Source organism: Sminthopsis crassicaudata, chromosome 3 (assembly GCF_048593235.1).
Source record: "Sminthopsis crassicaudata isolate SCR6 chromosome 3, ASM4859323v1, whole genome shotgun sequence".
NCBI classification, from domain to species: Eukaryota; Metazoa; Chordata; class Mammalia; order Dasyuromorphia; family Dasyuridae; genus Sminthopsis; species Sminthopsis crassicaudata.
Genome location: NC_133619.1, coordinates 616,482,721 through 616,509,046, shown reverse-complemented (window position 1 = coordinate 616,509,046; position 26,326 = coordinate 616,482,721). Strand labels below are relative to the sequence as shown.

Below are 26,326 nucleotides of genomic sequence, written 5' to 3'. Positions count from 1 at the left end.
TCCAAGGTAAGACCTGGCAGCGTGCCGTGTCCAAGGCGACGGCGCATCGGCAGGGCAGAGGGCGGGACCGAGAACGGTGTATGCAGAGCTCCTCCGTGACAGAGGAGAGAACGGTAGCCGACAAGGCTCAGAGGGTCTCTGGGCCCGGAGGCCGGGATGGGCATAGATGGGCAATATCACTTTAAGGAGTCACGTGCCGCTCTGAAGCTGTCGTGGCATCTCCGTGGTCCTGCAGCAGAGGCTGGGCGGGGCCTGGGGATGGTCATTGCTGTCGCGCTCGGCCTCGCCGGGCGCTGCAGTCCTGCTACGGGCGGTGCCCGTCCGGCGGGGACGATGAGTCTACTCCAGGGTAAGGAAGGACAGGCCTTGGGGTGGCCGGGGCGGGGCGGGGCCGGGGCCTATCTTCCAGCCTGCGGGTGTGCCGCACTACTGCCAGCAGGGACTGCTGAGTCCCGGAGCGAGCGCCAGCGCGGGAAACTGAGGCTCGTCATGACAGGGGCACCCCCCGCTTCCCCTCGAACTTCCCAAGGCGGACAGATGGGAGTGCTCTTCCCTGGGCCCGAGGCCGGAGACTGGGGAGTGCAGAGCAGTCCCTTCTGGCACTAGGCCTAACGGAAGCCTTTCTGGAGGACTTGGCTGCCTCTCGCTGCCCCCGCCAAAGCCGTCTGCGTGCCGCCGGGGGCGGGGGACGACGGGAGGAGGGAAGAAATGGGGAGCTGGGTGGAGGAGGGGAGGCTGCTGTCAGTTTCTACTGAAACTGACGCCCATGGAGCTGCTCTGGCTACCGTACCCCTCTCTTTCCTCCTGACAGTCCCGGTGTCTGGGAGCTTTCGAGACTGGGCCCGGGCTGCCCGGGCTGCGGGGCATCGAACAAATGCAGAGCCCTGGCTTGTTCCGGCCTCTGGCTGCGGCCTCCGCGACTGGGAACACGATGAGGCCGTTGATTTACTGAAGCAGGTGGTCTGGGGGAGGGGGAGGGAGAGACGTCGGCGCCCAGGCCTGCAGGGCCTGTATTCCTTTGTTCTCTATTCGAACTTAGCCGGCACCTGCCGCAGAGAAGGGAGGCGGCTTGGAGCCATGGGCAGCCAGGCCCGAGTCCCAAGGCAGCGCGCTTGGGTCTCAGCCGGCTCTCCGGACACTCATCTTCTGCTTTTGCTCCTGAGACTGTCCAGAATTGCCGGGGGTGACTCCATGAGGTTATAAAGGAGTTCCTTCCCCCTGTCACCCAGACCAGAGCCAGCCTCTAACCTGGGGAAGGCCAGAAACGAGAGAGTTGGGACACAAATAAGTTATTAATTTCAGAATGGGGAAAATGACACTTACTGGCAGAAACCACGCCCCTTCCCCTCCCTCCTAGACCCCTCCCTCCTAGGAGGTCTGCTTAAACTAGGGCCACTTATTTACATAGAGCCATAGCACAATCATTCTTAGATCTTGAGACAGTTCTCCCGGTGAGCATTTTTTAAATAGTATTTTATTTTTCCAAATACACGTAAAGATAGTGTTCAACATTCATTTTTGGAAGATTTTGTGTCCCAAATATTTCTCTCTCCCTCCTCCCCAATCTGATATTGATTAATATTTCTTGAGACAAGACAAGTATTCTGGGTGCTGGGGGCACTCATCATATCTCAAGTTTTGGGGAGTCATGGCCACCCCTCATGGCACAGAACCAGAGTTCTGGGACCGGTACCCAGCCGTGACCAGGAGCATGAATTGTGATCTTGTTACTGACAGCCCTGTAAAATCAGAGAGCCCAAACCCTCAGTGAATAACTGATGCTATTATGCCAAGGGTAGGGCACAGCCTGCTTGCTGGCACTTAGCGCTGAAAAATGGGATATCTCCAAAATATTTTGATATCGCCTTCCATTTTTTAGTAAGCTGACAGGTAATCAGTCCATATTTCCAATAGTTCAAGATCAAGTTTTGATCTTTTTGCCCTTTTCCTTTTTCTTTCCTCTCTTTTATTTATTCACTTGTTTGGTTTTTCCCTTTTCCTTAACTGTAAAGCCAGTTATGCACCCAGATATGATAGGACACTGAGTCTGGAATCTTTCACTTACTCTTTGGAGGACCTCAGACTAGTGTCACTTCTGCCATTTGGTCTCAGTTTTTTCATCTTCTCCTCAATCTTTTGAGAAAACAAAAACAAAAAAAATAAAATAAAATAAAATTGTCATATGTTTTGATATTCAAAAAAAAATCTCCATTTTCCTTGTCAAAAAAAAAAAAGAAAATATGCTTCCTTCTCTCTTAATTTCCATACTTTTCTAATCAGAGTTTTTCATGAGTTCTTCAAAATTGTGATTACTCATTGTTTGCTTAGAAATGCTAAGTTTTTAAAAGTTCATTATCTAAATTGTTACTGTATAAATTGTTGTCCTGGTTCTCCTGTATTCTCTGTATTAGATCCTCCCAGATTTTTTCTGTAAGGATCCCCTTCAACATTTCTTTCAGCACAATATTATTCCATCACATTCCTATATGATAACTTATTCAGTTATTTTCCAATAGAGGAGCATCACCTCATTGTTCAGGACTTTTCCACTAAAAAAGAGCTTCTGTAAATATTGTTTTTTGGTTCTGGGTTGGGGACATCTAGGTCAAATGCTTTTGCTCATTTTCAGAGTTTTTTGGCAAGATTTTTAGATTTTCCATTATAGATGACTGCACCAGTATTTTTCTGACATCTTATAGGATTTCTCCATTTTATTTTGTATGAAATCCTGACCAATCTCTTTGGTGCAAAATGGCACTTAAGAATTCTTTTCATTCCCATTTCTCTATTACTGATTTGAAGGATTTCCCCCCCATATTTATAAGCATGAGTTGTATTTTTTCCTCTAAAAACTACCTATTTTTATACATTAATGAATTTTTAATGGAACTATGATCCTTATTCTTGGAAATTTGACTCCTTATATCTTTTAGAAAGGGGAGCTTTACTAGCAACTCTATTAAATGTAATCATGCACAGCTTTCTGAATTTCCAGAAGAATCAAACCTGAATATATTATTTCATGTTGTTACTCATTTTTATTTTAGCACCTTTGACCAGAAGGCTTCCTGCTAAATTAATTCCATTACTTGAGTTTCCAAAAGAATCAATCCTGAATACACTGTGTTTTATATTGTTACTCTTTTTAGTGTCATGTACATTTCTTCTTGACCTCTTTTGGCTTTTCTAATCAAGATACTGGAGTGATTTGCCAGTTCCTTCTCCAGGTCATTTTACAGATAAGGAAGCCGAGGCAAACAGGGTTAAGTGATGGTGGGCCCAGGGTCACACAGCAAGAGTACCTGAGGCTGGATTGGACCTCGATTTTCCTGACTTGAGGCCCAACTTTCTGCCTACAGCACCAGCTGGCTGCTCCACATTGCCTGTCTATAAGCAAAACGACTTTGCATGTGGTAGTATCCTACAAAACAAAGGAGTTAGACTTACAGGTGCCACATCCCAGGCCAGATGACAAAGGAGGTCACATTTCCAGCTGTCAATCCCTTGCCTCTGTCCTCTAAACATCAATCTTGCCTTCCCCCCTTCCCCTCTTTCCTAGTGAAATGGCCATGCAGCCTGATGTTTCTGCCCTGCCTATACTTGCTTTGCATCCTTCCAGGTTGCAGTTGAGATGAAAAGAAACTCTATCTGCATGGGCACTCCCTGGACTGGATGACAAGAGGCTTTACTAGTTTGTCACACTCCTTACAAGTCTTGCAGAGGATTCCCTCTCTTTCTTTCTGTTATTATCAGAAAGATGATCAAAAAGGAAGCTGTGAAAGAGAATCGGGCTCCAAGGTGTCCTGCAGTGCAGAGGGTCTGCCAAGGGGTTTGGAAAAAGAATGATCATCTCTGGGGCTTGCCCTACCATGCAACATTTGATCCCTCCCTATATCCATGGGAGGAAGGGAGGGCTCTTCCCAGGTGGGCATTGTGAGGCTTAGAGACCGGACAGGACCAGGGCCAGTGGGACAGAAAGGGCAGGTCTCCAAGCCAGGCCCTCACTCTCACTCCTGCCATTCTTCATTATTTCATGGTCACCTACAGATGGGGAGTGAGCTGCATTTTGCTTGGGAGAAGTTGCTCTGGGTGAATATGGAAAGTCTCAGGGGGTGACAAACTGTATAAACATTGGGAGCATCCTCTGTGGTGGGAGGGAAACAAAGGGAACCCCAAGGTCCTCATCACCTGGGAAGCCTTATAGTGACTTTGTGTAAATCTTTCTGATTTAATATTGTTCTTTCTTTCCAGGAACACCATTCCCTGCCCAGTCCTGGCAAGTCCAACATGCACAGACTGACAGTTGGTGATGTTCTCCAGGCCTGGGGAACCTGGAGAACCTTGGAAAAGGCCACATCTATAGAGCCCAGGTTTGAGAAGAGCCCCCAGACTCAGCTCCCCTGCCTGCAGGACATGCTGAGCCTTGACTGTTTCCCTGCCTGTGGCCAGCCCCCAAAATGGAGAGTGCCCAAGGCTCTTTGCTGGAATACCTTGAAGAGCTGGGGCTAAACAGTCCCCTCTGCCAAGCTGCTGAGGAGAGGGAGCCAGCCCCTCTTGTGGCGCCCTCCCCACCATCCCCTCTCCAGCCCAGCAGTGGCTCAGAGACATCCCAAGACAGAAGATGCCTGGGCTTTAGTCAGAAAAAATAGCCTCTCCAGCCAGTCCTTACTGGGCAACCCCTAGGATGGCATGGGTGGATCTCTTGGCAGGGCATCTGGAAGAGCAGCTGCTGGGTGAGCCTGGCCATAGCTACCAGCAGCAGCAGCACAAGTGACTTAACAGGGCCATGGAGCTGGGTCTATCCAGATCTAGCGAGGCCTGCCCTGTGACTTAGAACAAGCAGAGAAGGAGCCTGCCTGCCCCCTGACCTGGGGAGCTACAGAGCCCATCTGACTGGCACCAGCTGGAAAGACTCCATGGCTCATCAGAGCCCCTCCTCAGCCCCTTCCTGAAACTCCATCTGGTCATTCACCTTCTAGTCTGGATCAAACTGGGCTGGGTTCACAAAGGCTGCAGAATTGTCTTGTTTTCTGACTGGGGTCCAGCAGTCAGGAGTGGAAGGGGCTGGATTCCAGGGCACTGGTCCCTAGAAGGAAGTAAGGGGCTGGGGGGAAGAGCTGTTGACAGTGACATGACCGTGGTTTGTGTCCCCAGGAACTGAAAGGCCAGCCACCTTCTCATCTCTTCCTTTGCTTCCTGATGAGTCTTATTAGCACCTGACAAAAGACAAGACACCTAAAAAAAATCCATCAGCCTCTGGCCTATGGAGTCATGAGCCTCTTTGATTTGACCTTAGCTGAGGTAGGCTTGGGGGCAGGCTTTAGGTGGGATGCTTGCTCTTCAAATGGGAGAGTTCTCTAGTTACAGAGATCAAGCTAGCTTAGATGGCAGCAGAAACCACTCCTGTCTGCCATCCCAAATGGATGTTGACTGCCTCCTACCAGGCTGTAGGATCCTGGTCAAGAACATGCAAGTGGGATTCTTGATGGGGAGAGAGTTTAGAACATGGTCCTTAATTCCCTTCCATAGCTGAGACTCTTCCTAATTGTGTGTGTCAGGAATCTTTCTTGTAAGGGGTGGGCAAGTGCTGTCTGCCTCAGGGGAGGTCCTCATGGGACCTTGGAGGACCTGCTTCTGGATCCTAGAGCTCCTGGATGAGGCACTGACAGTGTATATATGAGTACCTTCTCTGTGATCCTCTTGGTTCTTACAGATATGTAAGTGTGGTGGATTGAGGGACTATTTCTCCTCTCCCCCCCAAGGCCCAGACTATTCCCCAATGGCTGGCCTGCTCCTTTGCCAATGGCTAGAAGGCCAGACTTGGGTTCAGAGACCTGACTCCAACCCCTGCCTCAGGCAGACACTAGCTGTGTGACCTGAAGTCTTTCTCACCTCTGCTTGCTCATCTGTCACCTGGACTGAAGGCTAGCTGCTCCCTCACAGGGAGGTTGTGGGGTTCAGGTGACCTACCCCCATGCATATTGCTTTGCCTTCCTGCTGCTGCTGTGTAAATACTAGTTACCCTTATGGTCTTAACCAGTTATCTCCTGGGCCAGAGGAGCTCAGTGAACGCAGATACCTCAAAAGTTTGTTTTTTTTCCTTGTCCCTCTGAATCATCTATCCTGGTTCCAGAAGTGGGTGAGAGAAGGGGCAGTGGCCTTCCCTGGCTGTGGCATCATGGTCCCCCTGCTGTTATTGTGTCTGACCCTTTCTGTGTCAGGCCTGGATGACCACATAGGGGGGCATATTGTCCATGGTCCCAGGACAGAGTGGTCTCCACATAGGGGGTTTTGGTCTTACTTGGTGTCCCCTTTGTCTCCTGCCCAGGGCTGCAGCTCTGTCTGCCAGGACAGTTTCTCTCACTTTTTCCTCCTTCCATGTGTAAGGAAATCTGCCCTTCACTCTATCACCTCCCTTCTATTTAATTCAAAAAGGCTTTATTCAGGGCCTCCTCTGGGTCTGGGCCTAGTGCTAGGGACAGAAAAATACTTTGAAAAGTCCTCTCTTACCCCACCAAGCTGGGAGGAGTTATTTCTCCACTCCTTATCCACATGAGAGATTGAGCAGGAAAAGACCCTAGTGGCAAGCTCTATGATGGAAACTGAGGCCCAAATGGTTAGAAACTTTTCCCAAGGAGAAACAGGTCAGGAAGTCTTTGATTGATCCCTGGCTTCTGATTCCAAATGGAAATTTTATTCTGTGCTGGAGGAGGAGTCTCCCGGGGAAGCTGAAGGTCAGTGTGATAGAGCTTAGCTTTAAGTCACTGGGACATTCAGTAGCAGCCCATTCCTGCTGCATGAACCTCAGAAGTGTCTGCTGGCCCTCAGAGAATGGGCAAGAACTGTTCCCTTTTCCATTCTAGACTCCTGGGGGTGTAGAGGGGTGTCTGGGCAATCCATCAATGGAGAAGAGTCTTGTTTTGAGGGAAAGGCCTGCTCTCCTTCCCACACCTTGTCTCTCTTCCTGTTGTCTTCCTCCCTCATCTACCACCTGTCCAAATCTCCCCCTGACCTTGGAGTGCTTGACCTAAAGCCCCCAGAACCCTGATGTCCCTTGTTCTTCCAGCATTGTGTCATGATTGCCTTCTGACAGGATACAGGCTGCTTAGAGGGAGCATGGGTTAGATGCTCTCAGCCTCTTTCTAGCTCTGAGGGGGAGGGTGTATGTGTGTGTGTTGTAAATGAGTACTTTCCATTAACCATATATTTTACTTCTGTATACTGAGGTGTCTATGTGATGATCCTCAAAGGGGGGGTGGGTTGTTTTTTTTGTTTTGTTTTGTTTTTTAATGTCCTCACTAGCAGCAAGTTTAAAGCTGGGAGGGTTTAATCATTTTTGTAATCACTTGTTAATTGTTTAAGATTCTTTTAATTGTCTGCTGAAACAAGAGTTCAGTAGAATTAGTCAGTACAAAAAGGGCTACTTTCCTTCCCCACTGTGAATCCTATAAAGTGGTTCCAGGTGGGTCCCCAGAGTTGAGTGGGAAGGGGGGCAGTTGTCCTCTCTCCCACCCAACCTCCATATGGCCAGGAGGCCATCCCTAAGGAATGAGTGTGTGTGTGTGTGTGTGTGTGTGTGTGTGTGTGTGTGTGTGTGTGTGTGTGAGAGAGAGAGAGGGCAGCATGTTTGGCACCTGTGAATGGGTCAGGGTGGATGGTCCTGAGGCATGTGTGGGTGGTGTTTCTGTGGTTGGGTGTGTATCCTTTTTTAATAGTAGGTAAATGTGTATCCGGTCTCCAGCGATTGGCTGGGTTTATAGATTGTAAAAGCTGTACATGTGAGGAGAGGTCTGTGGAGGGGCGCCTGACTTTTCCACAATGTGTTGCCTAGTCAGGAAAGCTTCATTCAGCAGAGAACATGTTATCAAACTGCAAATCTTGTGATCCAGCAGTGCCGCTACTGGGTTTGTATCCTAGAAATCGCAAAAGAGGGGAAAGGACGCACATGTGTAAAAATTTTTGTAGTGGCAAAGAACTGGAAAGGAAATGTCTATCAATTGCAGAATGGCTGAATAAGTTATGATATATGAAAGTAATACAATTATTTCTATATTGTTCTGCATGCTCTATAAAAATGATAATAGGAAATACCTGCAAAGATTTACATGAACTGATGCTGAGTGAAACAAGCAGAACCGGCAAACCATTGTACCCAGCAAAAGCAAGGTTGTGTGATGATCAACTCTGACTGTGTTCAGTGAGCTAAAGCAATCCCAATAGGCTTTGGGTGGAAAAAGCCATTGGCATCCGGAGTGAGAGCTATAGAGATTGAATGCTAAAGAAAACATACTTTGTTCACTTTTTTTGTTGTTTCTTTTGTGGTTTTTCTCTCTTCTGATTTTTCTCTCCCAACTTGATTCATAAAGAAATATGTAAAAAATGAATATATATAACCAAAAAGTGTTTACTTGTAACTAAGGGAAAAATTTTTTTTCTAGAGGAAATAATATTGGCCCTGGCAATAGGTCTACATAAAGCTAAGCCCTCTCGTCAGGACTGGTCGGACTGGGCACAGCCCAGGAGTCTCCCTTCCCCCCACCTCCCAGCGTGGTCCCTCTCATGATTCTGTGAGTCTGCGCAGTAGTTTGTGTCTAGACTTCTTTTCCAAGCCGGAATAAAGGACTTTTTCTGCTCCCTGTCCGCGCTGCTCTGGTTTGTGTCCTTGTTCTTTGCCTCTCCTTTGGGGGAGGCCTGCAGGGAGGGGGAAGCAGCGAGTCCTTGACAAAGAACATCCTATGGGGCACGGGAGGAAACTGAGGTACATGTGGGCCCAGTGGCTCTCCAGACTCTGGGCCCAGGCCTGGATGAACCTCCCCCCGGGAGAGCCTGGGTGGGCCGTCCTGAAGGGGATTTAGGGCGAATCCTGGTCCAGGAGGAGAAAGTCTTGCCATCCCTGGCACAGTGTCAGGGACCAAAAGCAGGGAAAGCCCCGCCTTCTCGTGACGTCATCCAGCTGGACGGTTCCTGGCAGATCTCCAAGCATCCTCCTGAGGTCCTCTCTTGTTTGTCGGGGAATAGTGGGGTGCTGTTGCTAGACCGAAGAACCGGCCCGCCACTCTCAATGACCGGCCCAGGGGTTCTAGGATCGGGCCTCAGTATGACGCGCCGTTTCCTTGGCTATGGCGCTCTGGGAATTGGGGGTGGGACCCAAAGTGCGCCTAAACGGTCATTGCGAAGGTGGTCAGCTCTCAAAAGGTGAACTGTTAGTCAGGAGAACGAGTTCGGTAGCGCCCCCAGCAGGTGAACTGTTAGTCAGGAGAACGAGTTCGGTAGCGCCCCCAGCAGGTGAAATGTTAGGCCAGGAGAACGAGTTCGGTAGCGCCCCCAGCAGGTGAACTGTTAGTCAGGAGAACGAGTTCGGTAGCGCCCCCAGCAGGTGAACTGTTGGGCAGGAGAACGAGTTCGGTAGCGCCTTAGGCACGCGTCGCCTCCTGTACCGGCTCCCAGTACTGTCCTGACCCCGAGGCGGAGACGATCGCGGCCGACCCACAGGGCTTCCCCGGACTCTGCTGTGCCTTCGCCTGCCCAGGGCGGCGCCGACCATGGCTGCCTTGGCTGTGCTCCGGGGTAAAGGATGGTTTTAGAGGCTTGGACGGCTGGGGCCTATCCCCGACTACAGGGACCTGCCGCCAGTCGCGGGGCTGCGGGGTCCGGGGTGAGGGACAACCCGGGAAACTGAGGCAGAGGCTCCTGACTCCGCGGCGCGGGCAGATCAGCCGAAGGGCTCTCCCCTGGGCCCGAGTCCGGAGACGAGGAGTAGGGCCGTCCCTCCTGGCCCGGGCCTCCGAGGTATTCCTGAAGGACTCGCTGAGTGGGCCTTGGGAATGGAGATGGGTTGGGGGAGGGGGGGAGGCTGGCTGTCAGTTTCTGCTGAAAGCGATGTGCTGGGCTGCGCTGGTACCTCCCGCTTTTTTTTTTCCTCCTGCGGCCTCCGGGACCGGGAGTGAGGGCCGCGGGCTACGAGCTCCCCGGGACCGGAATAAGTGCAGAGGCTCGACGCACCGGGGAGGCTAACAGGCAGTCGGTTTAACCAGAGGAGCTCGGGGGTGGGAAACCCCCGCCCGTGGCCCGGGGCCCTGCCTCGGGGACTCCTGCCCTGCAGGGCCCGTGTCCGGCTGTCTCAGTGCCGGGGATTGACGTTAGCTGGAGGGACAGGAGCTTCCAGCCTCTTGTATCCTTTGGCCTCTGTGAGGACTTAGCCGGCACCTGCGGGAGAGAAGGATGAGCTTGGAGCCGTCGGCAGCCAGGCCAGACTCCGAAACCAGCGCTTGGTGGGGCCTCAGCGAGCCCACTCTGGTCTGGACACTTTGCTCGCCTTCTTGAAGCTGAACAGAATTACCGGGGGGGAGGGGAGGGGAGGGACTACATGAGGTTGTGGAAGGTTCTTTCCCCCTTCCACATTTTGCCATGCTGAGAAATGCAAGCATATTTTCATGTAGCCCACCGTGAAACCGCGACTACCTTATAACAAACCGTCTTTTGGTCTTTTTGCCCTTCTCCGTAACTGTGTGAAGCCATGTCTTGGGGCGGGGACCCAGAAATGATGGACAGGACCCTAGAGTTAGGAATCGGGGAAACTCGTGTCACTTTTGCCTTTGGGTCTCACTTTTCTCATCTTCTCTCCAACCTTTTGAGAAGACAAAACCCTTATCAATATTCCAATACGTAATATTCCAAAACTCCCTCCGTGTTGAATGTCCAAAAATTAAAGCATGCTTCATTCTTCTTAAGTTCCACTGTTTTCTTGCCAGAGATCTAGTGTATCTTATCGCGAGTCTTTTAGAATGGGGATTGCTCTTTGCTTTGTCCAAAGCTACGATCACTTTCTGAGCTTATTGACCATATTTTCAGATTTCTTTCCGGAATGCTTGATCGAATTCACAAATCTGCCAGGACGCTCCTCCAGCAGCAGCATTTCTCAACTTCACTTTTTTGGGTAATCCTTACCAATCTCACAGGTACAAAATAGTACCTCAGAATGTTTTCATTCCCATTTCACTAAATTTTACTTACTTAGAACCTAACTTTTTAAACAGTGTATTCCGGTCCCATATGGGGTCTCCTAACTGAATGTAGACATCCTACATTATACTTTATTATCAGTAAATGTTTGATTTACATACCAGCTTTTTACATTCATATACTCTCTATCCTGTAAAAATTTGTGGGACAAGAAGAGTCAAGAGTCGAAAAAATTTAAAGAAAACCTTGATTTAGAGTATTTTTTCCATTATACATATGTTGAATTTCTTCTTCTGCAACCTTACCTATTCTGATACATTGACAATTTCTCAATACAAGCATGATACTTGTTCTCATTTCAATCCATACTTTAGGAATGTCACCTTTGACCAGAAGGCTTCCTGCTAAATTAATTCTTTCTTCATTACTAGAGTTTCCAAAAGAATCAATCCTGAATACACTGTGTTTTATATTGTTACTCTTTTTAGTGTCATGTACATTTCTTCTTGACCTCTTTTGGCTTTTCTAATCAAGATACTGGAGTGATTTGCCAGTTCCTTCTCCAGGTCATTTTACAGATAAGGAAGCCGAGGCAAACAGGGTTAAGTGATGGTGGGCCCAGGGTCACACAGCAAGAGTACCTGAGGCTGGATTGGACCTCGATTTTCCTGACTTGAGGCCCAACTTTCTGCCTACAGCACCAGCTGGCTGCTCCACATTGCCTGTCTATAAGCAAAACGACTTTGCATGTGGTAGTATCCTACAAAACAAAGGAGTTAGACTTACAGGTGCCACATCCCAGGCCAGATGACAAAGGAGGTCACATTTCCAGCTGTCAATCCCTTGCCTCTGTCCTCTAAACATCAATCTTGCCTTCCCCCCTTCCCCTCTTTCCTAGTGAAATGGCCATGCAGCCTGATGTTTCTGCCCTGCCTATACTTGCTTTGCATCCTTCCAGGTTGCAGTTGAGATGAAAAGAAACTCTATCTGCATGGGCACTCCCTGGACTGGATGACAAGAGGCTTTACTAGTTTGTCACACTCCTTACAAGTCTTGCAGAGGATTCCCTCTCTTTCTTTCTGTTATTATCAGAAAGATGATCAAAAAGGAAGCTGTGAAAGAGAATCGGGCTCCAAGGTGTCCTGCAGTGCAGAGGGTCTGCCAAGGGGTTTGGAAAAAGAATGATCATCTCTGGGGCTTGCCCTACCATGCAACATTTGATCCCTCCCTATATCCATGGGAGGAAGGGAGGGCTCTTCCCAGGTGGGCATTGTGAGGCTTAGAGACCGGACAGGACCAGGGCCAGTGGGACAGAAAGGGCAGGTCTCCAAGCCAGGCCCTCACTCTCACTCCTGCCATTCTTCATTATTTCATGGTCACCTACAGATGGGGAGTGAGCTGCATTTTGCTTGGGAGAAGTTGCTCTGGGTGAATATGGAAAGTCTCAAGGGGTGACAAACTGCATAAACATTTGGGAGTATCCTCTGTGGTGGGAGGGAAACAAAGGGAACCCCAAGGTCCTCATCACCTGGGAAGCCTTATAGTGACTTTGTGTAAATCTTTCTGATTTAATATTGTTCTTTCTTTCCAGGAACACCATTCCCTGCCCAGTCCTGGCAAGGCCAACATGCACAGACTGACAGTTGGTGATGTTCTCCAGGCCTGGGGAACCTGGAGAACCTTGAGAAAGGCCACATCTGTAGCCCAGGTTTGAGAAGAGCCCCCAGACTCAGCTACCCTGCCTGCAGGACATGCTGAGCCTTGACTGTTTCCCTGGCTGTGGCCAGCCCCCAAAATGGAGAGTGCCCAAGGCTCCTTGCTGGAGCCCCCATGTGGAACAGAGCACCTTGGAGGAGCTGGGGCTGAACAGCCCCCCTCTGCCTAGCTGTTGAGGAGAGGGAGCCAGCCCCTCTTGTGGCACCCTCCTCACCCTCCCCTCTCCAGCCCAGCAGTGGCTCAGAGACATCCCAAGACAGAAGATGCCTGGGCTTTAGTCAGAAAAAATAGCCTCTCCAGCCAGTCCTTACTGGGCAACCCCCAGGATGGCATGGGTGGATCTCTTGGCAGGGCATCTGGAGGGGCAGCTGCTGGGTGAGCCTGGCCATAGCTACCAGCAGCAGAAGCAGCAACAACAGCACAAGTGACTTAACAGGGCCATGGAGCTGGGTCTATCCAGATCTAGCCAGGCCTGCCCTGTGACTTAGAACAAGCAGAGAAGGTGCCTGCTTGCCCCTGACCTGGGGAGCTGCAGAGCCCATCTGACTGGCACCAGCTGGAAAGACTCCATGGCTCATCAGAGCCCCTCCTCAGCCCTTTCCTGAAACTCCATCTGGCCATTCACCTTCCAGTCTGGATCAAACTGGCTGGTTTCACAAAGGCTGCAGAATTGTCTTGTTTTCTGACTGGAGTCCAACAGTCAGGAGTGGAAGGGGCTGGATTCCAGGGCACTGGTCCCTAGAAGGAAGTAAGGGGCTGGGGGGAAGAGCTGTTGACAGTGACATGACCGTGGTTTGTGTCCCCAGGAACTGAAAGGCCAGCCACCTTCTCATCTCTTCCTTTCTTCCTGATGAGTCTTATTAGCACCTGACAAAAGACAAGACCTAAAAAAAAAAAAAAAAAAAAAAAAAAAAATCCATCAGCCTCTGGCCCATGGAGTCATGAGCCTCTTTGATTTGACTTAGCTGAGGCTTGGGGGGAGGTTTTAGGTGGGGTGCTTGCTCTTCAAATGGGGGAGTTCTCTAGTTACAGAGATCAAGCTAGCTTAGATGGCAGCAGAAACCTTCCTGTCTGCCATCCCAAATGGATGTTGACTGCCTCCCATCAGGCTGCAGGATCCTGGTCAAGAATATGCAGTTGGGGGGAGGAGGGGCTGCTAAGTTGCTCAGTGGATAGAGAACCAGCCCTGAAGTCAGAGGACCCGAGTTCAAATCTGGTTTCAGACACTTAACACTTCCTAGCTGTGTGACCCTGGGCAAATCACTTAACCCCACATGCCTCAGCAAAAAAAAAGAAAAAAAGAAAAAAAAAAAAGAAAAAAAAAATGCAGGTGCGATATTTGATGGGGAAAGAATTAAGAACATGGTCCTTAATTCCCTTCCATAGCTGAGACTCTTCCTAATTGTGTGTCATGAATCTTTCTTGTAAAGGGTGGGCAAGTGTTGTCTGTCTCAGGGGAGGTCCTCATGGGACCTTGGAGGACCTGCTTCTGGACCCTAGAGCTCCTGGATGAGGCACTGACAGTGTATATATGAGTACCTTCTCTGTGATCCTCTTGGTTCTTACAGATCTGTAAGTGTGGTCGATTGAGGGACTATTTCTCCTCTCCTCCCCAAGGCCCAGACTATTCCCCAATGGCTGGCCTGCTCCTTTGCCAGTGGCTAGAAGGCCAGACTTGGGTTCAGAGACCTGACTCCAACCCCTGCCTCAGGCAGACACTAGCTGTGTGACCTGAAGTCTTTCTCACCTCTGCTTGCTCATCTGTCACCTGGGCTGAAGGCTAGCTGCTCCCTCACAGGGAGGTTGTGGGGTTCAGGTGACATACCCCCATGCATATTGCTTTGCCTTCCTGCTGCTGCTGTGTAAATACTAGTTACCCTTATGGTCTTAACTGTTGTTTGACAGAAATCTCCTCCGTTCTATCCTGGGCCAGAGGAGCTCAGTGAATGCAGATACTTCAAAAGGTTTTTTTTTCCTTGTCCCTCTAAATCATCTAGCCTGGTTCCAGATGGGTCCCTAGAAGTGGGTTAGAGAAGGGGCAGTGGCCCTGTCTCCTGCCTGGCCTTCCCTGGCTGTGGCATCATGGTCTTCCTGTTGTTATTGTGTCTGACCCTTCCTGGTCTTCTCCCCCAGAACCCCTGCTGGATTTGTGAAGGCCTGACAGTGAGTGGGATAGCTTCCCTGGCTCAGCTGAGGTCAGGCATGGATGACCACATAAGGCATGGGGTCCATGGTTCCAGGATGGAGTATTCTCCATATTGGGGTTTTGGTCTTTATCTCCTGCCCTGGACTACAGCTCTACCAGGAGAGTCTCTGTCTCTTAACATTCTTATTTTGTCTTCTTTAATATTTAATTCAACAAGTCTTTATTAAGTGCCTTTTCTGTGTTAATACTAATAACAATAACAAAAAGCCTTCCTTTTTTCCCCAAGAAGCTGGGAGATGGTCTTTTTCCCTACTCTCACTCATTATCCATATGAAAAACCTGTTCCATGGTTCATAGTTTGACCTGAACAGGACCTTTTAGGAGAACATATGGATCGATTTCAATTCTTGAAATGTGATCATTGAGGCTGCAAGTGGGAAATGTCTTTTTTAAGATGAAGTGACTCAAATCTTTTACAGGTGAGATTAAAACTCACATCATCTGACATTGCACCGGAAAACCCACTGGTATTACAGTGTTCCAGGTTCCCTGATCTTCCCAGGGCTCTCAGTCTCTTATCTCTGACAAATTATTTCTTCCACTACTGGAAACTGCAGAGGCCAAGGGTGAAAGTGTCAGAAACTTGAGCCATGAGTGACTGGATATCTTACTTCATCCCTTGAAGCATTTCTTGCAAACTGCAGGGGTGACAGCAGTTAATTATTCTGGTCCCATTTCCTCCCCATCTCAATGAAATGGATTGTATAGATGCATCCATATATCCTGTGTCTGTAGTAAAAAAAAAAGCCACCAATGCTTCCTCAATCCTTTTGCTTTTCTCATCTCCCTACCCTTAGTTTTATTCCCTAATGTCCATCACTGGGTGAAAATGGCTCTTGGACCTCCCCTATCAGATCTTTTTTTTTTAAATTCTTGAATTGTTTCTCTTCTATCTCATAGATTTAGAGGCTTGCTTCAGACTTGTTAACTGCATATACTGTGGGATGTATGGAGCACTGGCAGAGATTCTCACCAATGTTGTAGAATTTTAGGTGCTTCTAGTCAAGGGTGACTTGGAGCTTATATATTCCAACTTTCCCATGATCTTGTATTTTGTGTGTGTTGTGCTGACATATATATGAATCCCTTTCAAGAAGGGCTTTCTTTCCTATTGTGTCCGAAGCATATAGCACTTGGTTTAAAAAAGTGGCTTAATCGCTTGTTGTTTAACTATAGTTACTTTTACTCATCTGTCTGATGAGCCAAATGGGCTCTTTTGAGTGCAGACTCAAGATGGAAATTAATACGCTATTTTCTTCTCTGCTGTGAATCACAGAAAACGTTCAGGCTGAGTCCCCAGCATTGAATAGGAAAGAGGGCGATTGTCCTCCTTTCCACCGGCCTCTATGTGGCCATGGGTACGTGGCTGCACTTATATTTTGTATTTTCTCGAGCTTAGATAAATGGGTATATCATACCCAGGACCTTGTAACAGGGAGAGTGGAGAGGGGCCCAAGGCTCCTCCTGGACCTCCCGGAGCTTGTCCCTCTAGTGTTTCTGTGAGTCTGCGCAGTGGCTTGTGTCCACACCTCCGCGCCAGAATAAAGGACTTGTTCTGGATGCTATCCGAGCTGCTCTGGCCTTGTTCTTTGCCTCTCCTTTTAGGGAGGCCCGCGGGGAGGGGGGAGGGCACTGCGGACAACGAGGACTTAACAAAGCATGGCATGGGACACGGGAGGAATCTGAGGCGCGCACACTGCCTTCCAGCCTCTGAGCCTAGGCCCTCAGGGAGAGCCTGGGTGAGTCGTTCTAGAGCGGATCTAGGACAAAGCTGAAGCCTGACCTCGGCGGTCAAAACCTCCCCCTCCGCCTCGCGGGTCACAGAGTCAGAGACCAGAAGCAGGAGAAGCCCCGCCTCAAAGTGACGTCACTCGTGAGGTCCTCCCATACTTGTCTGGGAGTAGGGGGTGCTGTTACTAGACTGAAGAACCAGCCCTCTCTGCTCGGCATTCGCTCCTCGCTGGGAAACACGTAACTGCGGTCTGGAAGGCTGGCCTGCGCGCCGCGAGGGGAAGGGACAGAACGCGTTGCATGCTGGACCCTACCCTGACAGAGGGTGGAGAATCTCTCTTGCTGTGCTGTCGGGAAGGGACGCATTTGGCTGCTGACTCTTTAAGACGCGACGTACCGGCCACACTTCCTCTCCAGATCCCGCTCTCAACTGTTCGGGATGCTGCGGTCCCTGAAATCCCCTTGGCCACCCTGGACGACGGACGAGAGGAGCCATGACTCTGCTCCCAGGTAAGGAACTAGGGGCTTTGCTGGGACCGGCCATGGCCGGGCGGGGTGGGACAGCGCCTTGGCCCTGGCGCCCTGGGCCTCGTTCCGCTTGCGGGGCTGTGACGTCTGCTGTAACTGGCAGTTGCCTCTCGGGCCAGGCGTCTCGCTGCTCCAGGCCGAAACCACCCTTCGCCGCCTCCCCTGGGGCACGGGGAGCATGGGAGTCTGGGGAGGGGCTAAAATTGGGAGAGGGTGGGCTGCCGTCAGTTTCTGGTAAAAGTGACGTTCTCAGCACTGTGCTGGGACCTCCCGCTTTTCTTCTGGGGACCCTTGAGACAGGGCCTCGGGCATGAGCATGCTCGGGAACCCGAACAAATGCCCCCCCCCACCTCCCCTCCCCCCGCTTGTTCCAGACTTTGACTGCGGCCCCTGTGGGGATGAGCGCGGGGGTGAGAGGCCCCGTGCCCAGCCCGCTCGTGGCTGTGACTCCTGCCCTGCAGGCCTGTGCACTGTCTTAGTGCCGGGGATTGACATTAGCTGGAGGGGCAGGGTCATCCAGCCTCTTCTATCCCTTTAGCCTCTGTGAGGACTTAGCTGGCACCTTCAAGAGAGAAGGGTGCGGCTTGGAGCCATCTGCAGCCAGGCCAGACTTAGGCGGCAGCGCTTGGTCTCAGACAGTCCACTCTGAACACTGATCTGCTCCCTCTTTTTTTTATTATTATTATAGCTTTTTATTTACAAAACATATGCATGGGTAATTTTTTTCAACATTGACCCTGGCAAAAGCTTCTGTTCCAAATTTTCCCATCCTTCCCCCATCCCCTCCCCTAGACAGCAGGTAGTCCAATATATGTTAAGTAGGTTGAAATACATGTTAAATCCAATATATACATATATACATATTTATACAGTTATCTTGCTGCACACAAAAAAATTGGATCTAAAAAGAAAAAAAAAAAAAAAAACCTGAGAAGGAAAACAAAAATTCAAGCAAACAACAGAAAAAGTGACAATGCTGTGTTGTGATCCACACCCAGCTCCCATCGTCCTCTGTCTGGGTGTAGATGGCTCTCTCCCTGAACAATTTAGAACTGGTTTGAATCATCTCATTATTGAAAAGAGCCACGTCCATCAGAATTGATCATCTTAAAGTCTTGTTGTTGACGTGTACAATGATCATTTCTCTTGGCAGAGTTGGATAATGGTACATCATGAGGTTTTTAGAATTGTGATTGGTCATTGTATTGTTTTGAGTTGCAATGTCTCTAAATGTTCATTAGCTATATAATATTTTTGTTTTTGTACAAGTTGTTCTCCAAGTTATTTCAAACTGGATCAATTCATACATGTCTTCCTGGATTTTTTTCTATCCTTCAACATTTCTTTTTATTCAATAGTATTCCATTCCATTCATTTGCCATAACTAATCTAATGGTAGCCAAGTAAATGGGAATCCCCTCAATGTGCAATTCTTTGCGGACACAAAAAGAGCTGCTAGAAATCTATTTGTCTGTATGGATCTCTTTCCTCATTTTTTGATCCATTGCTACAATCAAATGTTACACAGAATTTCAGTGCATTATGGCCACGTTTCCAAATTGCTTTCCGTTGTGATTGGCCTAATTTATAAATCCATGAACAATAGAGGCAGCAGGATAGAGCATCAGCCCTAGTCAGCAAGACTTAAGTTGAAATGCAGCCTCAGACACTTAACTCTTCCTAGCTGTGTGATCCTGGACAAGTCACTTTACCCCAACTTTTGCCTCTGTGGAAAAAAAGGGGGAGGGGCAAGTTCTCCATCATTGAGAGAGTGTATAAATAGCCAGATAAGAACAAACCACATTCCAAGTTGTAGCAGAAATGTACATTCAAAGTGGCTGAGGTTTCACCTTATTTTGTCATGAAGAAGAGCAAAGATGGCCAAAAAGCCAAAGGTACAAATATACAGATATATCTACCCCAGCATTTGTCCTTTTTCTTCTATGTCATTCTGTATCACCTCATTAATGGGTATGAGGTGCTACCTCAGGATTCATTTCCTTTGCATTTCTCTATGTATTAGTGATTTAGAGCATTTTTTTCATATGAATAATGAAAGGTTGGATTTCTTTCTCGAAAAACCTCATACTCTGGTCCATTGATGGTTTCTCAATGGAAAGATTTATTCTTACAAATTTGATTCATTTCCCTATGTATTCTAGTAATGACACTTTTATCAGTGTCATTTTTTAAATGAGTTTTTTTTTTTTTTTTTTTTACTTTTACAAAAGAATCTGTGCTGAATCCATGACCCGTATACAAGAAAAATTTAATTTTTAAGTTGTTTCATGCGAAACAATGTTGGGGATAGAGGTGCCATATCCAAGGCTAAAACTAGGTGACTAATAAGGTCAAGCTCCCAACTTGCTGTCCTTGATCCCCTACCATCTCAACACTAATCTTGCTTCCCCACATTTCCCTTTCCTACTGAAAGGTTATTCCACCCTCATACTTCTAAGGTTAGATGTTTCCAGGATGCAGGTGAGATGGGAAGAAGCCTCATCTCTGGGTGCACTCCTTGCACTGAAAGAGGAGATGCTCTCATAGTGTGTTGTACTCATTGGAAGCTTTGCAAAAGGACCCTCTATAAATAGGAGGCCTTTATTGTCCTGAAGGAGTTCAGAAGGAAACTTTGGTGAAGAAGCCTTCTCCCACACTACCTGAGAATGTTGAAGGTCTTGCCTTGATGAGAAGTGTAGCATAGGAACTCCCCTGGTTTTGTGTTTCCCTTACCATGTGGCATTTGATCCCTCCCTGCATCCATAGGAGGGAGGGAGGGCACTTCCCAGATGAGCATATGAGGCCTAAGGACCTGAAGAACCTTGGGACAGGGCCAGTGGGACAGAAAGGGCAGGTCTCCAAGCCAGGCCCTCACTCTCACTCCTGCCATTCTTCATTATTTCATGGTCACCTACAGATGGGGAGTGAGCTGCACTTTGCTTGGGAGAAGTTGCTCTGGGTGAATATGGAAAGTCTCAGGGGGTGACAAACTGTATAAACATTTGGGAGTATCCTCTGTGGTGGGAGGGAAACAAAGGGAACCCCAAGGTCCTCATCACCTGGGAAGCCTTATAGTGACTTTGTGTAAATCTTTCTGATTTAATATTGTTCTTTCTTTCCAGGAACACCATTCCCTGCCCAGTCCTGGCAAGGCCAACATGCACAGACTGACAGTTGGTGATGTTCTCCAGGCCTGGGGAACCTGGAGAACCTTGGGAAAGGCCACATCTATAGAGCCCAGGTTTGAGAAGAGCCCCCAGACTCAGCTACCCTGCCTGCAGGACATGCTGAGCCTTGACTGTTTCCCTGCCTGTGGCCAGCCCCCAAAATGGAGAGTGCCCAAGGCTCTTTGCTGGAATACCTTGAGGAGCTGGGGCTAAACAGCTCCCCTCTGCCAAGCTGCTGAGGAGAGGGAGCCAGCCCCTCTTGTGGCGCCCTCCCCACCGTCCCCTCTCCAGCCCAGCAGTGGCTCAGAGACATCCCAAGACAGAAGATGCCTGGGCTTTAGTCAGAAAAAATAGCCTCTCCAGCCAGTCCTTACTGGGCAACCCCTAGGATGGCATGGGTGGATCTCTTGGCAGGGCATCTGGAGGGGCAGCTGCTGGGTGAGCCTGGCCATAGCTACCAGCAGCAGCAGCACAAGTGACTTAACAGGGCCATGGAGCTGGGTCTGTCCAGATCTAGCGAGGCCTGCCCTGTGACTTAGAACAAGCAGAGAAGGAGCCTGCCTGCCCCCTGACCTGGGGAGCTGCAGAGCCCATCTGACTGGCACCAGCTGGAAAAACTCCATGGCTCATCAGAGCCCCTCCTCAGCCCTTTCCTGAAACTCCATCTAGCCATTCACCTTCTAGTCTGGATCAAACTGGGCTGGGTTCACAAAGGCTGCAGAATTGTCTTGTTTTCTGACTGGGGTCCAACAGTCAGGAGTGGAAGGGGCTGGATTCCAGGGCACTGGTCCCTGGAAGGAAGGAAGGGTTGACAGTGACATGACCGTGGTTTGTGTCCTCAGTAGTCTCATGTCTTCCTTTGCTTCCTGATGAGTCTTATTAGCGCCTGACAAAAGACAAGACACCTAAAAAAATCCATCAGCCTCTGGCCCATGGAGTCATGAGCCTTTTTGATTTGACCTTAGCTAAGGCTTGGGGGGAGGCTTTAGGTGGGATGCTTGCTCTTCAAATGGGAGAGTTCTCTAGTTACAGAGATCAAGCTAGCTTAGATGGCAGCAGAAACCTTCCTGTCTGCCATCCCAAATGGATGTTGATGCCTCCCATCAGGCTGTAGGATCCTGGTCAAGAACATGCAAGTGGGATTCTTGATGGGGAGTTTAGAACATGGTCCTTAATTCCCTTCCATAGCTGAGACTCTTCCTAATTGTGTGTGTCAGGAATCTTTCTTGTAAGGGGTGGGCAAGTGCTGTCTGCCTCAGGGGAGGTCCTCATGGGACCTTGGAGGACCTGCTTCTGGATCCTAGAGCTCCTGATGAGGCACTGACAGTGTATATATGAGTACCTTCTCTGTGATCCTCTTGGTTCTTACAGATCTGTAAGTGTGGTCAACTGAGGGATTATTTCTCCTCTCCCCCCCAAGGCCCAGACTATTCCCCAATGGCTGGCCTGCTCCTTTGCCAGTGGCTAGAAGGCCAGACTTGGGTTCAGAGACCTGACTCCAACCCCTGCCTCAGGCAGACACTAGCTGTGTGACCTGAAGTCTTTCTCACCTCTGCTTGCTCATCTGTCACCTGGGCTGAAGGCTAGCTGCTCCCTCACAGGGAGGTTGTGGGGTTCAGGTGACATACCCCATGCATATTGCTTTGCCTTCCTGCTGCTGCTGTGTAAATACTAGTTACCCTTATGGTCTTAACCAGTTCTCTCCTGAGCCAGAGGAGCTCAGTGAACGCAGATACCTCAAAAGGCTTTTTTTTCCTTGTCCCTTTGAATCATCTAGCCTGGTTCTAGATGGGTCCCCAGAAGTGGGTGAGAGAAGGGGCAGTGGCCCCGTCTCCTGCCTGGCCTTCCCTGACCGTGGCATCATGTTCCCCCTACTGTTACTGTGTCTGACTCTTCCTGGTCTTCTTCCCCAGAGCCCCTGCTGGATTTGTGAAGGCCTGACAGTGAATGGCATAGCTGCCCTGGCTCAGCTGAGGTCAGGGCAAGATTCTATGTCAAGCCTGGATGACCACATGGGGGGGCATATTGTCCATGATCCCAGGACAGAGTGGTCTCCACATAGGGGGTTTTGGTCTTACTTGGTGTCCCCTTTGTCTCCTGCCCAGGGCTGCAGCTCTGTCTGCCAGGACAGTTTCTCTCACTTTTTCCTCCTCCCATGTGTAAGGAAATCTGCCCTTCACTTTATCACCTCCCTTCTATTTAATTCAAAAAGGCTTTATTCAGGGCCTCCTCTGGGTCTGGGCCTAGTGCTAGGGACAGAAAAATACTTTGAAAAGTCCTCTCTTACCCCACCAAGCTGGGAGCAGTTATTTCTCCACTCCTTATCCACATGAGAAATTGAGCAGGAAAAGACCCTAGTGGCAAGCTCTATGATGGAAACTGAGGCCCAAATGGTTAGAAACTTTTCCCAAGGAGAAACAGGTCAGGAAGTCTTTGATTGATCCCTGGCTTCTGATTCCAAATGGAAATTTTATTCTGTGCTGGAGGAGGAGTCTCCCGGGGAAGCTGAAGGTCAGTGTGATAGAGCTTAGCTTTAAGTCACTGGGACATTCAGTAGCAGCCCATTCCTGCTGCATGAACCTCAGAAGTGTCTGCTGGCCCTCAGAGAATGGGCAAGAACTGTTCCCTTTTCCATTCTAGACTCCTGGGGGTGTAGAGGGGTGTCTGGGCAATCCATCAATGGAGAAGAGTCTTGTTTTGAGGGAAAGGCCTGCTCTCCTTCCCACACCTTGTCTCTCTTCCTGTTGTCTTCCTCCCTCATCTACCACCTGTCCAAATCTCCCCCTGACCTTGGAGTGCTTGACCTAAAGCCCCCAGAACCCTGATGTCCCTTGTTCTTCCAGCATTGTGTCATGATTGCCTTCTGACAGGATACAGGCTGCTTAGAGGGAGCATGGGTTAGATGCTCTCAGCCTCTTTCTAGCTCTGAGGGGGAGGGTGTATGTGTGTGTGTTGTAAATGAGTACTTTGCATTAACCATATATTTTACTTCTGTATACTGAGGTGTCTATGTGATGATCCTCAAAGGGGGGGTGGGTTGTTTTTTTTTTTTTGTTTTGTTTTTTAATGTCCTCACTAGCAGCAAGTTTAAAGCTGGGAGGGTTTAATCACTTTTGTAATCACTTGTTAATTGTTTGATTCTTTTAATTGTCTGCTGAAACAAGAGTTCAGTAGAATTAGTCAGTACAAAAAGGGCTACTTTCCTTCCCCACTGTGAATCCTATAAAGTGGTTCCAGGTGGGTCCCCAGAGTTGGGTGGGAAGGGGGGCAGTTGTCCTCTCTCCCACCCAGCCTCCATATGGCCAGGAGGCCATCCCTAAGGAATGAGTGTGTGTGTGTGTGTGTGTGTGTGTGTGTGTGTGTGTGTGTGTGTGTGTGTGTGTGAGTGAGAGAGAGAGAGGGCAGCATGTTTGGCACCTCTGAATGGGTCAGGGTGGATGGTCCTGAGGCATGTGTGGGTGGTGTTTCTGTGGTTGGGTGTGTATCCTTTTTTAATAGTAGGTAAATGTGTATCCGGTCTCCAGCGATTGGCTGGGTTTATAGATTGTAAAAGCTGTACATGTGAGGAGAGTTCTGTGGAGGGGCGCCTGACTTTTCCACAGTGTGGCCCGGAGAGCTGCTTTGAGTAGAGGATGCCCTTCCTACCAGGAGGGGTGGGACAGGGCCCAGACTAGAGGGAGGTCTCCCTTTGCAGGTGGTCCCCCCGGACATCCCCTCCGCATTGTCCCTCTCGTGATTCTTGTGAGTCAACGCAGTGTCCAGACCTCTCCGAGCTGGAATAAAACATTTATTCTGGACCCTATCCAAACTGCTTTTGTCCTTTGTCTCCTTTTGGGAAAGGCGGGGGCGTTGGGGAGGGAAACGGGAGAATGCAGGCTTGAGCCCGCGACAGAGAGCATCCCAAGAGACAAGGGGAGAAACCGGCGCACACAGGTTTCCACTCCAGCCTCTGGGCCCATGCTTCGTTAAACCTCCGCTAGGGAGAGCCGGTGTTGGCTGCTCCTAGAGTCGACAAGGGCGAAGCCGAATCCCCGATCTCTACTTTGCTATCCCGGCACCGTCCCAAAGATCTGAAGCAGAAGCCCCGCCTCTCGTACGTCACCCGACCTGCGGTCCCTGGCAAATCTCCCGGCGTCTCGGAATGCCCGCCCTCAGCATGACTCGGAGGTCCTCCCAGATGTATTTGGGTGTAGGGGGAGCTGTTGCTAAAGAACCGGCCCAGTTTTTCCCGCGTTGGCTCCTCGCTAGGAAGCACGTAACCGCCTTCTCGATGGCCCGGAGCGGGTCCTCTTGGGTAAGGGTGCAGCGCCGCGCGTCGTGTCCATGGCGACGGCGCTCGGGGAGGATTGGGGGAGAAACGGAGAGTGGTGAGCACCGGGCTCCTCCTTCATGGGGGTGTGGACGGTGGCTGGCGAGGCCCCGGCGGCTTTGCTATGCGCAAGGTTGATAGGAAGGATGAGGGGCCCTCTCTTTAAGGAGTCACGTGCAGCTCCGCTTCGGGCCTAGCCGCGCCGCCTCCCGGGTGAGCTCGCGCCGCGGTCCTGCTGCGGAGGCGGGGCGGAGCCTGGAGGCGGCCGCTGCTGTCGCGCTCGGCCGCCCAGGACGCTGCGGTCCCTGCGGCTGCCCCGGGCGGCGGCCGGCCAGCAGACGGGCGGGCGGGCGGTGGGGACCAAGACACTCTTCCCGGTAAGGAAGGACGGCCCTCTGGGCGACGGTGTCGCGCCGGGCCTGGGCGGGCGGGGCGGGGCGGAGCCTGGCCTTGGTCTTAGTCTGGACAGCTTTGGCCGGTTCCCAAACTGCTGGGCTGCGGTGCCTGCTGCGTGTGGTGGGGCCGCGGAGCCCGAGAAAGGGCGGCCGCGGAGGAAACGGAGGCCCGCTCCCGATACGGGTTCTCCCGAGCTCCGGCCACGACCGGGCCTCTACCTCGTCCCCCGGGCGCGCCCTTGAACTTCCCCTGGGCCCGAGGCCCGAGTCGGGGTGAGAGCCGTGCCTCCCGGCCGGAGGACACAAGCAGCCGGCTGCCCGAGGCCGCAGTCCCCGGACGCTGCCTCCCGAGGGCCGAAGGGGTTTGTGGGCTGGGGCCTGGCGGAGGGTCGGGGCGGAGTGTTCCTGTCAGTTCTACCCAGGGCTCTGGGTGCTTTACCCCGGCCTCCCTAGTCGCCGGAGGCGGAGAGCCGGAGCTTAGCCTGGGATCTCCGAACCGGGAACTTGGGCTTCGCCGGTCCTCTGGCCATTGCCCTGTTTGTCACCTCCTGTGCTCCCGCTGTCGTTTTCCTTTATATAAATCAATAGTCACCACGGAGAATGCCCGGGTTTTCTTGGCCATACCACATTTCACTCAGCATTCCCAAAGTAGTTTTTAGTGCTCGGGACCGCCCCATTGCCATGGTGGCCCTGGCGCCGTGCCCCTCTCCCCACTCTCCCGCGTTCCGGGGCCTTTCCGGGCGCGCCGAATCGGTGCGTGCCGAAAGCACGAGTGCCGGGCTCCGAGAGTGGCCGGGCTCCCCAGAGTGCCTGTGATGAGTTGGATGACCCGAGTCAGGGATCCATCTCCACCAAACGTTACACTGACACCCCCTGTGGGCGCGAAGCGCTCTCTCTGCCGCGCATCCCGGAGAACTAGAGGAGCAGTTCTCTTCCTCCCGGGGAGGCGCGGTCTGCGGCCAAGCTGGGTAACAGTCAGGAAAGGGGGGGGGGGGCGGAGGAAAGCCCGCTTGGTGGTGCTGGGACCCGGTCTGGAAAACCAGAGTTCACTGGCAAATACTGGCAGAGGGACTCCTGGCAACTCAACTTCTTATCTGTAAAATATGGATAATAATCAATATTGTGAGATAATCCTTTTAAAGTGCCTGGTCACCTTGTAGCTGCTGTATAAAGGCTTATTCCCTTCCCCTCCCAAGCGCATCCCGTGCCTCGGACAGGTTTGTCTGAGAAGCAGAGCTTGGGCTGCTCTTTGTAGATACTCAGATATGAGAGAACAGGGTTCAGTGGTCTAACGGGGGCACTCCGATTCCTC

At 50.5% G+C, this 26,326-nt stretch overlaps 1 protein-coding gene and 3 long non-coding RNA genes across 8 annotated transcripts in view; all 4 read left to right on the top strand.

Annotated features, from left to right (window-relative positions):
- Positions 1-212: 212 nt before the first annotated feature.
- On the top strand, positions 213-8,640 carry LOC141564115 (uncharacterized). Its single transcript, XR_012488577.1, has 2 exons — positions 213-349; positions 4,252-8,640. It is a non-coding gene; the product is annotated as an uncharacterized LOC141564115 (long non-coding RNA).
- A 470-nt stretch (positions 8,641-9,110) lies between these two features.
- On the top strand, positions 9,111-9,378 carry LOC141564116 (uncharacterized). Its single transcript, XR_012488578.1, has 2 exons — positions 9,111-9,240; positions 9,286-9,378. It is a non-coding gene; the product is annotated as an uncharacterized LOC141564116 (long non-coding RNA).
- A 7,402-nt stretch (positions 9,379-16,780) lies between these two features.
- LOC141564113 (uncharacterized) lies at positions 16,781-24,112 on the top strand. Its single transcript, XR_012488576.1, has 2 exons — positions 16,781-17,125; positions 20,266-24,112. It is a non-coding gene; the product is annotated as an uncharacterized LOC141564113 (long non-coding RNA).
- A 684-nt stretch (positions 24,113-24,796) lies between these two features.
- The window catches only part of DNAJC16 (DnaJ heat shock protein family (Hsp40) member C16), a 46,963-nt gene continuing 45,433 nt past the window's right edge, over positions 24,797-26,326 (top strand). For 3 of the 5 annotated variants that reach the window (XM_074306195.1, XM_074306192.1, XM_074306194.1), the window contains exon 1: positions 24,830-24,996. The gene's annotated coding sequence lies outside the window, so the exon portion shown is untranslated. Of the gene's footprint in view, positions 24,997-25,080; positions 25,288-26,326 lie in introns of those variants that run through there. The other 2 variants (XM_074306196.1, XM_074306193.1) reach the window with 2 other exon arrangements.